The sequence below is a fragment of the Lepeophtheirus salmonis genome, chromosome 3, assembly GCF_016086655.4.
Source record: "Lepeophtheirus salmonis chromosome 3, UVic_Lsal_1.4, whole genome shotgun sequence".
NCBI lineage: Eukaryota > Metazoa > Arthropoda > Copepoda > Siphonostomatoida > Caligidae > Lepeophtheirus > Lepeophtheirus salmonis.
In genome coordinates, this window is record NC_052133.2 from 43,532,675 (window position 1) to 43,545,810 (window position 13,136).

Here is a 13,136-nt window from a genome sequence, read left to right on the forward strand (position 1 = left end):
AGCTAAACGAGTCAATAATTGTTCGAAGCGAGACAACACCACAGTAAATTAATTTCCTCAGATGTTCGATCTATTTATAAATGACTCAAGCAATAAAGGCCAGCAATAAATCACTTATCAGGAATGAACAGCAAACATATTTCCCTCAAGCCATATAAAATCTACCTAATATTTTCAATCATAATCAATTCATTAACTATGTGGTAAGGGAAAAAGGTAATTCCGGAAAAAGTAAAGGAGTGTTGCCTTCTTCAGGTAATCTTTGAACCTTGAGATCATTAGGGCTTTGAATGGAAATACGTAATTAGTATTGTTGTTGGTAGGGGATACATAAAAATATTCTTCATTTTCTTGAGTTTTTTTTTTTTTTAGTTTTTTTTTTGCACAGTACAAATATCCTTTGAATGAGTGCATTTGTTCCTGAATTATATATAGATATGTACATAAAAGTATTTACAGAGGAAACCCTTTTTAGTTGAGCATAAGTTTTATTACGACTCCATAATAGCTAAATATTTTACCACATTCACAGAGACAAAAACTTTTAATATCCTTTTAAATGCATATCCTTTTTTCAGATATTTCCTTCTTAAAGCAATATATCATATGTCTATTGTAGAGTCATGTATGGGATGACTAAAGCATAAAAACAACCTGGAACTAAAATTAAGAAAAAATGAAACGCCGAATTTTTTTTTAATATATATGATAGAACATTTAATAAAATATGCCATAGATATATTGCAGTCAATTACAGGATTTGTATTAAAATCGTGTTACGATACCCAAGAATGATAACTATAGTTCAAAGCTCTCATTGGACTTATGAAACATAATTTGATCCCGTTATGGTCAATCAAATAAAATCAATTTATAGTCGTGTCATAGTTATGTTGAATTTTTGTTACTTTCTGTACAATATACGGTGTTTCCAAAGGATCGATAATAATAATTGACGATATAAATCGAAGATAATTTGTCGAGGAATACAAATGTAATCCACACTCAACTTTAAGAAAAATTAATATAGCCTGCTTTTGTGTCCTTAATTTTTGTTCAAGATTGATTTTATGTTGACACACAAAAAAAGTCATAAAAATACCCTTAGAGGCTCTGCAGTGATAAAAAATTAGGAATCACTGTATAGAGGTGATAAGCAAAATATATAATTGCATTAGCTTCGATTCAAAAATGACTTTTCAAACTCATTTTCTGCCTTACAATTCCCATCTCTTATTTACAGTTGGTAAATCACATTGTATGAATATGCTACGAATTAACTATTCTATTATTATAATTTCCTTTAAAAAAACTAATGAGATAAATAAACGAACAAGCAAAGTATGAATAATTATTTTTTTTTAAATAATTTATTCTACATATTCAAGTAGAATGGCCAAATGAGATTCTTAAAAAAATTAGTGATTCAATTCATCAAAAAAAATATTCTTTTTTCATTTTAAATTGTAAATTATGAAAAAAATTAGGTACGTTTTAATTCTTTTTACATAATATTCATTATTTAAATTGAATATATATTTATACAATCACAAGTAATTGTAGAAACAGTGTTTTCATGAAAAGGCAGCATTGCTGATATATTGTGGCATATTGAGAGTCGAAAACATCGTTTCTCAAACTTTTTTCTGTTAGAACACCCCAGTGTACCGCGGTACTTAATTTGAGAAACGCTGGTTTTTAACGAATAAATACCATTTTTTAATTAATAACAAGGGAAAAGGTAAATTATTCTTGTTTTTTTTAATGTTAAAATAGGACCAACAAATATAGGGACTTAAACTTTACTTTCTATCAAAAACCTATACTTCAAACATCCAGAGCCTAATCTGTACTAAAAATATGTTATTACATCCTCATACACTCTTGTTTACATAGGGGATTCTCCACAGCTTTTGGAAATTAGCCAAAATGAAATGAAGAGTTCATCTCGCAGGCCACACTAATGAAACGTTGGCTTTAATTTTAATTGGGGAATTAATTATACATAAATATAAGATAAAATTCATTGACATATTAATATTTTTATTTAAACATATTATAACTCTAATGACTGAATCTTAATTGTCTTATTTTAGTTCTCAGACTGCTAGGCAAGACACACAGATTTTGACATCATGGAGTATAACAACGGTATATTAGGAGCATATAATACTAGAAATTATATGATTAATAGTAAAAGTATATTATACTCTTTGACGTCACTATTAAATAGCGTGGTGGAAGTCAAACATCAGTCGGGAATAGCTTTATTGTAAAACCTTTTATATCTATTAACCTTGGATGCTACGATAGATTCACATCCTTCCCAAGCTTACTTGGACATATCAGACTTGTCATAAAACACAATTTAGGGTAATCATTCTAGCATTAAATGCATTTTATATCATTCTTGTTATTAAATAATTTTCGTGGAATGTATAAAATTCACTCAGGGGTCGAACTTAGCTCACGAGCCGCCGTTAACGAATCCCTGGTATATACAATAAACTAAAAATTGCAATATCAAGAATATGATATTTTTTTCTAACTACCCTCGACTGCAATCGATCCAAAACAAATATGTCCATTTTGAAGGGATTTTCAGTACATATAACTTTGATTTAATTCAAATATTACAAAACAGAATTGGCATAATCTATTGGTCAATCCAAACGGTAAGTTTTTAATTACGATTAAATACTTTTTATAAAGTTTCATGACAATTTGACCGTTATATGTTGTAAAAAATATCAATTAAGATTGACCGCAAAGAAGTTGACCCCTTTAATTATGATTTAATTATTAATAGCTATGACATCAGTGAAAACGCTATGTAATTGAAAGAAAAAAACAATCACACATTTTTTCGGCAAGGTAAAAACATCGTTATGACTTTTTTCCCCCTTAAAATTGTAACCGTAGAATGAGCTATACATAAGAATTAAAATTTAACATTACATTTTGTGAAGAACTTTGTTTCGAAAAAACAAGAAAATACCTTTGTACTTTTATGTTGTTGCTTTTTTTCACGGGTTAGTACATTTTTCAAATTCCAATGAATAAGTTATCTAGCTTCAAGTCTTGTTGAGTGTCTGTACCTGAGACTGTTCCATTTTTGGGTTAATATTTTCCACATTGTAGAACACATTTTTCTACTGGGAATAATTTAAAAAGTCACTTTTGCAACGTTTGAACCAGAAAAGATGGGATTTTTAGGTTTAGGGTTTTTGTACCGTTCCAGGTATAATGCTATGGGCCAAAAATAGTACTTGTTATATTTTTTTAGTATCTGGTTTATCCTTAATGAATAATTTCACACCTTTTGCTTAATAATTTATGCTCAATGATTTGCGGCTTCTCTGTTTTATTACAGATAACGTTTCTCCTTTTTGTTCAAAAACTATAACTTGAATTAACTTATTACATTTCACTATGTTATTTTTGATAAAATAGGAAACCGCAAATCATGAAGCAATACTTAGAGCCCTTAGATATTATTCAAAGTAAAGTACAAAATAGTCTTTACTCACAAGGGAAAAACTGAAAAAGTATGAAAAGTACAATTTTTGATGTTTAACATCATACTTGGAACTATACTAGAGAAAGGCTCCACAGCCACAATATTCTGCTGACTTGGTGCTTTTTTGGTATTGTTTTTAAGGTACGTACTTAAACTATTACACACTTGTCATCTTAATATAGTCAAACGGCTTGATATTGACTCTGGTTATGTTACAAGTTCATTTTTTTGATGTACTTTTTTTTGTGATTTTATTAATATTATAAATAGAACAAAATTAAAATTAAAATACTAATAAAATACATCAGAATGGATTGCAATGAAATTACTCATAAATAATCTAATTAGCCCTCTAGATCAAAGCCCAAACCTTCAATATTAACCACCACCGTATTTTACAGACTATATAAAATTAAACTAAAGTCTACCATTACAAAATATTGGAGCATAAAATACGAAAATAATAGTATTTATAACAGACCAATAAACAAGAACTATATCTTCAATGTTCTTGTCCTTATCAACAGGTAACTTCTTACTAAGCATTTAAGGGTTAAGTAGAATTTAAATGACCATTGTGAGAAAAACATAATAATGTCTGGAGCGAAGTTCCATTCTCTATCCTCATAACGGGAAATCCTTAAGGAATAGGATGCGTATCTTGCTGCCGAAGCAATGAAAATTTTCGTCAGGGAGTGAAAGCTTATTGGACAACCAGAAGTGAGGCAGCTACCTATGTATGCTTTAGCACCAATTAACGCAAAGCAGACAACTCTAGTTTCAGAGGTAGACTTTTCCTTTCCTTGGGCATTCCAAAAGGAACGTAAGCAAACGAGAAGGGAGGAAAGTAGTCAATAAAATTAAAAAGATCAATATTCAACTCGAAGAAGTATAGAAGAGCAGATAATGGAAAACTTTCAAATGGATGGATGATAGATCCAAAATATTTTTATACAGAATATTTTCTGTTTTAGAGAAAATAAAGTACTTTTTTTTTACTCCCAAAAACTTACTTTATTTTAAAATAGAAATACTTATATACCTGCCCTGAAATAGCCTAATCCAATATTTATAATATTCTGGGCTCGTAATTTTTTCACAGGGACAGTAAAATAAAATTAACAAGCCCTGTTGGCTTGTGCCTAATTTTAATGATCGTAAAGCCCTATACTAGAGCCCTCAAACTTTTCCAAAGTTAGTTTTTGGATTGTCTTCAGACTATATACAGGAGCAAATTCTTAACTCAAAAAGAGTCTACGATATATAATATAGCTTTAACATATACCTTATGTACCTCCTTTGACGTCATCAAACCCTTCATTTTGTTGTTCTCATTAAAATAGATTGTCATATTGTTGACAAGAATCCAAACTCTGTTTATACGTTTGACTGACACACTGTTTGAAAATAGTTTGTATTTATGACGAATATATTTATATAGTAGAACTTTTATAAATAAGTATAATTCACTGGATAATCAAACCTTTTAGCTATTTATTTGCGAAAAAAACAATATCGCAATCCATTACTATCTACTATGAAGTATATAGTGGGCCCAGTCTTCATTGAGAAATATTGCTACAAGTCACTTATGGGCAAAAATGAGAGTTTTAGCTCACAAATTGATTTACTATTGATATAATTTGACAATTAGCATTTAGAAAGTTATGATATATTCAAGACTTTTATTTGTAGAAGTAAGGAAACAAAAATCAAGAATTCTTATTAGGGCTCAACCTTTCATGATTGCAGAGCATTTCCATGGAAAAAATATACAAAAAAGCCCCTTCTTAATATAATTTTTAGTAATATTTATGAATTGATTTTTTTTGAGAAAATGATTTGAATGGCATCTTCATAACTTTTAAATCTTTGTTAATATTTCCATTATGAATGAGACATATACTACCCACGAGTGCACTTTGTCTCTTAGCCCCTCTAATTTCATTTCCACCCCCACCCCGAACACTTTACCCACCATCCTTTTTTATCATTATTATTGAGAAGTATAGTTAGTAAATGATAAAGGACCAAAGGCATAAAGGAAATATTATGGCTGTTTTGAGGATTGTTGGGTAATGAAACTTTCAATTTAGAATCGGAAAGATATTTTCAAAATTTTAATACCAAAATTTAAAAAAACAAAACATTTTTCAATAAAAATAGATAATTGTTCTGAATGTTTCGCCATGGACATGACATATAACCTTTAATAACTAATTTTACTTAATCCCATGACATAAAATTGAGTTTTAATAGGTTATTTTAAATGGTGAATTTAGGGATCGATTTCTGAAGGAAAGTATACATGATGTAATAATAAATATCTGAGAAGGTATTTACGGATAAATCCTTAAATACGGTGAAATAGAGTTATGAATATCATAAATGAATAATTAAATAGGTTAATTATATGTAATTTTTAATATCAATACCCCTGAAACAAAAACCCTAGTAATGGTTGGGACTGCTACGATTGTATGGTACAAACCGGTACGATATACAAATATATATTTGATTTTCTAATAGATGATTACTTATATGAATAAATCCAAGTTGGTCTATTTGCATGAATGTACGTACTCTCCCGGGTATTTATAATAATATCAACTCTGACTTCTTTCAATCTAAAAGGATATTCCATTCAGGGAATTAGGGTATTTCATTATTTGACCATGAAATACAATTTGAGTATTCAGTAAAATGATACAATTTGACTGAATTAAGTGAAGCATCTATCCATTAACAACAAATATTGCTATTTGTCGTAAAACTTTAAGAAGTAACATTGATTCGATTTAAGAAGTAACATTGATTCGATTTAATGAAATGTCACGTGCGTTTTGCATATAGCATTGAGTGTACGTGTCATATTTATAAAATAAAATATAAGTTAGTATATGTATATAGTTGTATAAAAACGGTATTTAAAAAGTATGAAATTTTGCAGCAATTTCATACCAAATTATATTTTATACAAATTTATAATTAATGTGACTTTAGATGATTTTTAGAAAGGAGCCTATGTAGCTTAAGTTCGGTCAGGGAGTGTTCTAAAGACAAAAGTACGCTCTTGCTCATCACGTCATATTAAAAAAATTTAGTTGTTATAATTTTTCTTGAGGATATAACATTTAAGTATTGAGTAACTACGTGTAAGTGTGCTAACGGAAAACTAAGAGAAATATTGAGGATTTTATATATTATTAAAAAAAAGTACGTCGATTCTTTGGCTCCAAATAACTCTAGACAATGCCGGGTACTAGCATTAGCAAAAAATAAAGCAAATGTGTTTTACTTATTCCCTATACATACTTGTTGTATATATATATATATATAAATAACAACGAGCAGAGGCATACAAATATGTGTTCAAACTTTCATTTTCTATAAAAAAAATAGTTGGTAGAAATCAAGCATGAGCTGATATCAAAATATTTTTGATCGGAGCCGATATTTTATAGATGATTAGATGTACCCGTATCCCGGAAAGCATTTGTTTTATCTTGCCGTAATTGGCTTATTTCGTTTGCAGTATCTTGGATGATCCAAAGGAGAGGGTGGGTGCCGAGAGGTACTGTTAACTCCTGTATGACGTAGTGAAACCTTGGATGAAAGCTCAGGCCAATGGTTTTGTGTTCCTGTTTCAACAATACTCGGCCCCTTTCACAGGGCCCGCAAGACCCAAAACTTTTTTAAATAAGAGAAGGTGTCATTTTGGCAACCTCACACCCGGTCCGCTAACTCCTCCGAGAGTAATCCCATGGATTACTTTTTCAAGGAAGAGTTAGAGAGAAAGGTATTTTCCAATTCACACAACGGCATCGACTCCTTGAAGGCTTTATCATCAAGTACTGTTTGAAAGTCTCCCTTCGGACGTCCTCAAATTATTTGGTCGTATGCAGCAAATTATTGGCAAAATGGCAAGCACAATTCAATGATTTTTTTTCTTTTGCATTATTAGATCTTGTAAATAAAATTTCAAGCCTCTATTTGCTTCTTGTATTCATTAAGACGTAGTTAAAGGTAGTCCAGATTTACTTGAACGACCCTGTTGATACAAAAACAGATACTTGCCCAAATATAGTCCCGTAATCACAATTTGTTATATGGGGCTGACAGAAATTGCTATGTATGATTTACAACTCTGGAATATACTATATTAATTTCCTGATGATTGATAGTTTTCCCCCAATCTCTTGATTGAATCCATTTAATATTAATCAAATCATTTATTAATGTATATAAATTCATTTCAATTTTGTTGAACAGATCGACAAATAATGCATTCAATTTTAGATACAAGCGTATGTAGTATTCATTAATCATTATTTGCTCAGCCATTAATTATAGCTTGTTCGGAAATATTAAATTAATGATAATCATTTCTTGCATATATTATATATGCAAGGGATATACCATGCACAATAATAATATTAATGACCTTTTTGATTAGTTCTGAAATGCAGCTTTAGAAAGATAAGTATTCCAATCAAGTGAGTGAGGCCCTGTCTTGAGTGCGTATTCACTTATTTATGATGAACCCACATTCATTGTATCATTCCTGTAACTTGTTCACTGTAAAATGATTTTGATAAAAAGATTGCAAACATAATCTTTGGGGGTCATTCATTTCAAATTAATTACAAGAACAAAAATTGTTCCATCAAATGATATTTGTGTCCGATTAAGACGCTTCTTTAAGATTTCAGAAAGGACTGGATAGTATGTCAAACTTTCGGAGTGTTACATCTTCATTTACTTATATATAATATATATTTACATATGGTATTTACTCTTTATGCATTCCCGTAGTCTTAAGGGTCAAAATGACCCGCTCTCAAAAATATCACATATTTCAATATGTATATTTGAAGTTTGAGATAAATTATATTATCCATATTTAATTATGTCAATCAGAATCATTCTATCCAACAGTTTTTGACAAAAACAATAAGGGTAAAAAATTATTCTTGCTCGTTTGATTTTTTTAATATAATTTTTTTCAAATAGATCTTCGTCAAATTCTTCATCCTGAATTATTCTTTATGAAGCATATTTTAGCAAGTTACTTTTGTTCCTTATTTGTAACTTCAATAATTTTAAGAAAATATCATCATTTCGTAATCTAAAAAATTTCCTTATTTTTAACTTATGTGGCTTTTGACTAATTCATATGCATGTTTTTGCCTTTCTTAGATCAATATTTTTGGGTAACGTTCATGTAAACAATATTTGTCTTTTATCTATCTTCATAGCTCTAAATCTACTGTTTCTTTAATTAGAGTGATCTTATTCGAGATCCATGTCGACATAAAATGCTCTTATTTAGTCTACTAGAGAACATCTGTAAATATTTAAAAGGTTTACTTGTTTATCTTGATTTTTATAACATAAAATATCAGTTATAATCAGCGAGTCAAAATGACCCGTAAGGCAATCTTTGTACAAAAGGCATTTTTATAGACAATTTATTGATAAAAATAGTAATTTTTTCCTATCCCTAATGTTGCAGTCTATTTAGTTAAAGTAAATACATTTAATGTTTAAAATATATCAATTAGAGGTATTTTTCAAAGTGTAAACTTGAAAACGGTCAATTCGATCCGTAAGACGACACGAGTGTGAAGGACCTTAATTATAATATTGCATTGAGTATGGATAATTATAATTAGGGTTTTAAAACCCACATTTCAAATCCACCCCATCCTTGTCATCAGTCCTAGAAAAAGTCCCAAAACATAAAGCGCCTTCTACAATTCATCATTTTAATATGGATGAAAATAACTGTTGAATTTGTTTAATATAAGTTTATTGTTATATTGAGATAAATACTTAGTTTGTCATTATGTTGACGTCATAGGTTGATATCAATCAGAGATGTGTGATTGAAATAAATTATTCTACTGTACATCTTTTGCCTGATGTGTCTTTGAGATCTAGGACAAAACGGTTAACTTTTAGGATCAATCCATCACTAGCGTTCTATCAGTAGTTATTTAGGACTGAAAACTTCAGTCACGTCCAGTTCAGTCTTGCATATCAGTCCAAAAGTAATAACATTTGGACCTTGATGACATTTCTTCTTTTCTTAATCAGTTCTAGTACTACCAGTTCGAAAGACTGACAGCCATAAGGACCGGTTTTAAGACTAACCTGCTCTGAACCGCATAAATAAGGACTAACGAAATACTATACATCCCTACAAACAGGATATATTGAATATTTTTGTAGGGCAAATCCATGTTTTTTTATAAATATAACTTATTAAATATTTAGGAGTTGTGAACGCTAAATGTCGATATCAAATTACATGGATAATGTAGCGTTACCCTGCAACAACGGATTTATATATTATTTAATTGCCGCCTTATTTTCAATTATGTATAGGGTTGTATTGATCCTGTATTTCGGACATATAATCAGTCCTCGCCCACTTCCCGTCAACTTCAGACTAGTGTTTTGTTGGTCCTTGTTTAGAAATGAGGACCAACGTCATGTCCAGTCCAGTTACGTCCCATCTAATCCAATCCCACTTTTCGCTACGTAAAAAAGTTAAAACTGAAATCTCGTGACGTCATTATGGTTTTTTTTCTTTCATTTTTTAAATTACTCCATTATTTAATATATTAAATTATATAATACGTTCGTTTTATATTGCATTACACGTCACTGCCCAAAGTTATTAGGCGTCGACTGACATACAAATTTTGCTTAAGTAATATAGAAGATTACTTGCCAACAAACCATTGCACTCTAGGTTTTTTTATGAGCACACTCAATACTTTGACGTTTTTTAGTCAAGAATTAAAGAATAATAATAACAGCTGGAGCATTCTTTTTTTAAATGTGACTTTTTTCGTTGCTAAACCTCATCTAAAGTGACATTAATTGACTTAAATTTGTATCAAAAGTACTTCCCCGTTCTTTTTTTAAAAATGAGTTAAACTAAATTCCTTTTGATACAGTGTTTCTTACACCTTGTGACTGTTTTTCAGGCACATTACATAAATACATATAATTTTGCTTTATTATTGCAGTATAATGAAAACAAGAATATGTTTAATGTACAATGATCTTAATAAATATATCCTATTTCACATAATAAACCATTTATATTTGTAGGAAAAATTATAAGTACCGACAGTTAAGGAACAGTTGCAAGGACTGTTAGGTCAAAGGACCAATCCCAAGAGTAGACTGGACCAAATAAATAAGGACCGACAGATCACTGCTTCAGACCCGTCATTGGTCCTTGAAATTGTCTCTAATTTTATAGCGCCCTCTACAATAAATCGTTTTCACGTATATTAAAGTAAAATCCTTCAGTTTACTATTTTAGTAAAACTTTAAGTATTTTTTATGTACCAAATTTGTTAATCTAATGTATTTTATTAAGGTCTGATGAAAATATTTATTATTCTGATGAGTAATGATGGATAATGACGTCACTAATTGATATCTATGAAGACTTAATTTAGCAAATGTTGTTATGGAGGCCGAATTTTTCAACGTATTCGGACGTTTCCTTAAGATTTAGAAAGAATCGGGCATCAAAGCTTTAGGACTGATACATCCTTCATTATGTATTTACATATGTGATTGAAGACTCAATTTGACTCATACACAAATGAGGATATTGAGCAATCCAAATGATATAATTATTTATAATTTGTATTTTCCCTCTTTTTTTTCCGAACAAAGAGAGATGAGAATAAGTTAATCAATGAGCAGTTAGAAAAACTTTGTTTACCAAGGACGACATCCTCTGTGTTGTACAACAAACAAGGTGTAATATAACATGTACCCCGTCAGCACAAAACCAAGCTATAATGTTTTCTCTCGAGATTAGATGTATATGTCTACCAAAAATTTATTTTTATGAGCCATTTGGAGAGGTTGGAAATGGCATATTTCCAAGTTGAAATAGCCCATCTCGGGACCAATATAAGTCTCTGAAATGGCATAAAGGTTTCTAATTATAGGTAGAACTCTTGTGTATCTTAAAACACCACAGAAACTAGAATAAAAAGCCTATAAGTGACTCAAATATGTTCATGAAATGTTGAGCTGTTTGTAGGTATGCAGTGAAAAATGAAATTGAATTTTCTTCTTCTCTTGATTCTTGTAGAAGATTGTTTTTATGTTAATAGGCAGCATATATTATATCTTCATACATATGTGCATATTTTATTTTGAATAAGATGTTTATAATGTGTTAACACCAATTCCAACATCTCACTTTTGCATCAAGCAAACTTTCAACATACCTCCTAATGCACTTATCTAACATTTTAAATACTCACTTGACAAATTAATTATAGAAATGACAACAACGATTTCGTCTCAGTGAGTGGAAAAATTAGTGTTTTTTTTCTTCTTTTAGAAGAAGTTGATCTAACTTTTTTTGTTTCTGTGGATTTATATTTTCATTTAAAATAAAAGAGCTTCATTTAACTTTGCTTATATATCACTTACCTTTTTTTGTAAAGGAAAAATGGTGTTATTCCCTTTTAATAGATGATACTTATTTAATTATCCAATAAATCTGAGATGCACTTTAATTTTTCACAAAATGACAAAATTTAATTTCCAAACTATAACATGGTTCACGATGATTATGTCTGTCACTCTACACCACTTTTTATAGAAAAATAAGACAAAACGGAGTTATCTCTCACACAATCTATCAGTTAACTAAAAATTCCAGAATGAAGAACAAGACCGAGGAAGCCTCACAACGCTATTGTTATAACAATGATAATATTGCCCTTAGTATAATAACTTATACATATATATTTAAACAGAAATAAAAAAAAATCCCTCTTGTTTGTTTCACTTCTTCTTCTTCCTCTCTTCCGCACGCCTTAGAAATGATTTTTTTTTTTACTTAATGTACGATCGGTTTCTTCTCGTTAGTATTGGAATGGAGTAAGTAGAATAAAAATTTATGCTGCACGACGTCTCACAACATTCATATCCTCGTATAAATATATAGTTAGGAGTTATATAGTTGTCAGAGAGTCAGAAAAAGCCTGAATCCTTCTTAACTCAAGGATGTAAATCATTCGGCACAACGTTTCTTCATTAGACTACAAAATTACATATATTTTGGATGTCAATTATCGATATTTCTACTTCAATTTCCCCTTATCAAAGTTTTGAACGTTGATTGGTTGAACAATTTTAAACAATGACTGAATAACAATTATATACCAGGGGCGTCCGCAGGATTTTTTTTTTTTAGGGGTGCTTGTTTTTCGAACTTTTTTTGAAAAAATCCATAGTTATTTACAAAAAATTTCAAAAAAATTCAAGTAATAGATTTTTGAAGAAATCAAAAGCTATTCACCAAGAACTAAATTTTTTGAAAAAAAATTTCAAGAATGAAATTTTAAATACTAAATTTCTTTATCCTGCCCAAAAAAAATTAAGTAAAAAGGAAGGGGGAGGGGGCTACAGCCCCTTCAGCCTACCCATTGCAAACGCACCTTACTACAGATTGGTTTGGAGCCTTTTTTCCTTTTCTTTTTAGAGGAAAGGTTGCAAGATACTAGACAGGTAATGACGTGCTGAGTGTTGATTGGTGGAATAATTGGAATGATGTCTTGTTAAG

General features: G+C 30.0%; 1 protein-coding gene across 9 annotated transcripts in view; it reads right to left on the minus strand.

Annotated features, from left to right (window-relative positions):
- Positions 1–12,324, minus strand: part of Calx (sodium/calcium exchanger 3) — a 47,432-nt gene extending 35,108 nt beyond the window's left edge. For 3 of the 9 annotated variants that reach the window (XM_040709349.2, XM_071887415.1, XM_071887416.1), the window contains exon 1: positions 11,999–12,324. The gene's annotated coding sequence lies outside the window, so the exon portion shown is untranslated. The remainder of the gene's footprint in view (positions 1–11,998) is intronic. The other 6 variants (XM_071887420.1, XM_071887417.1, XM_071887419.1 and 3 more) reach the window with 3 other exon arrangements.
- Positions 12,325–13,136: the final 812 nt, after the last annotated feature.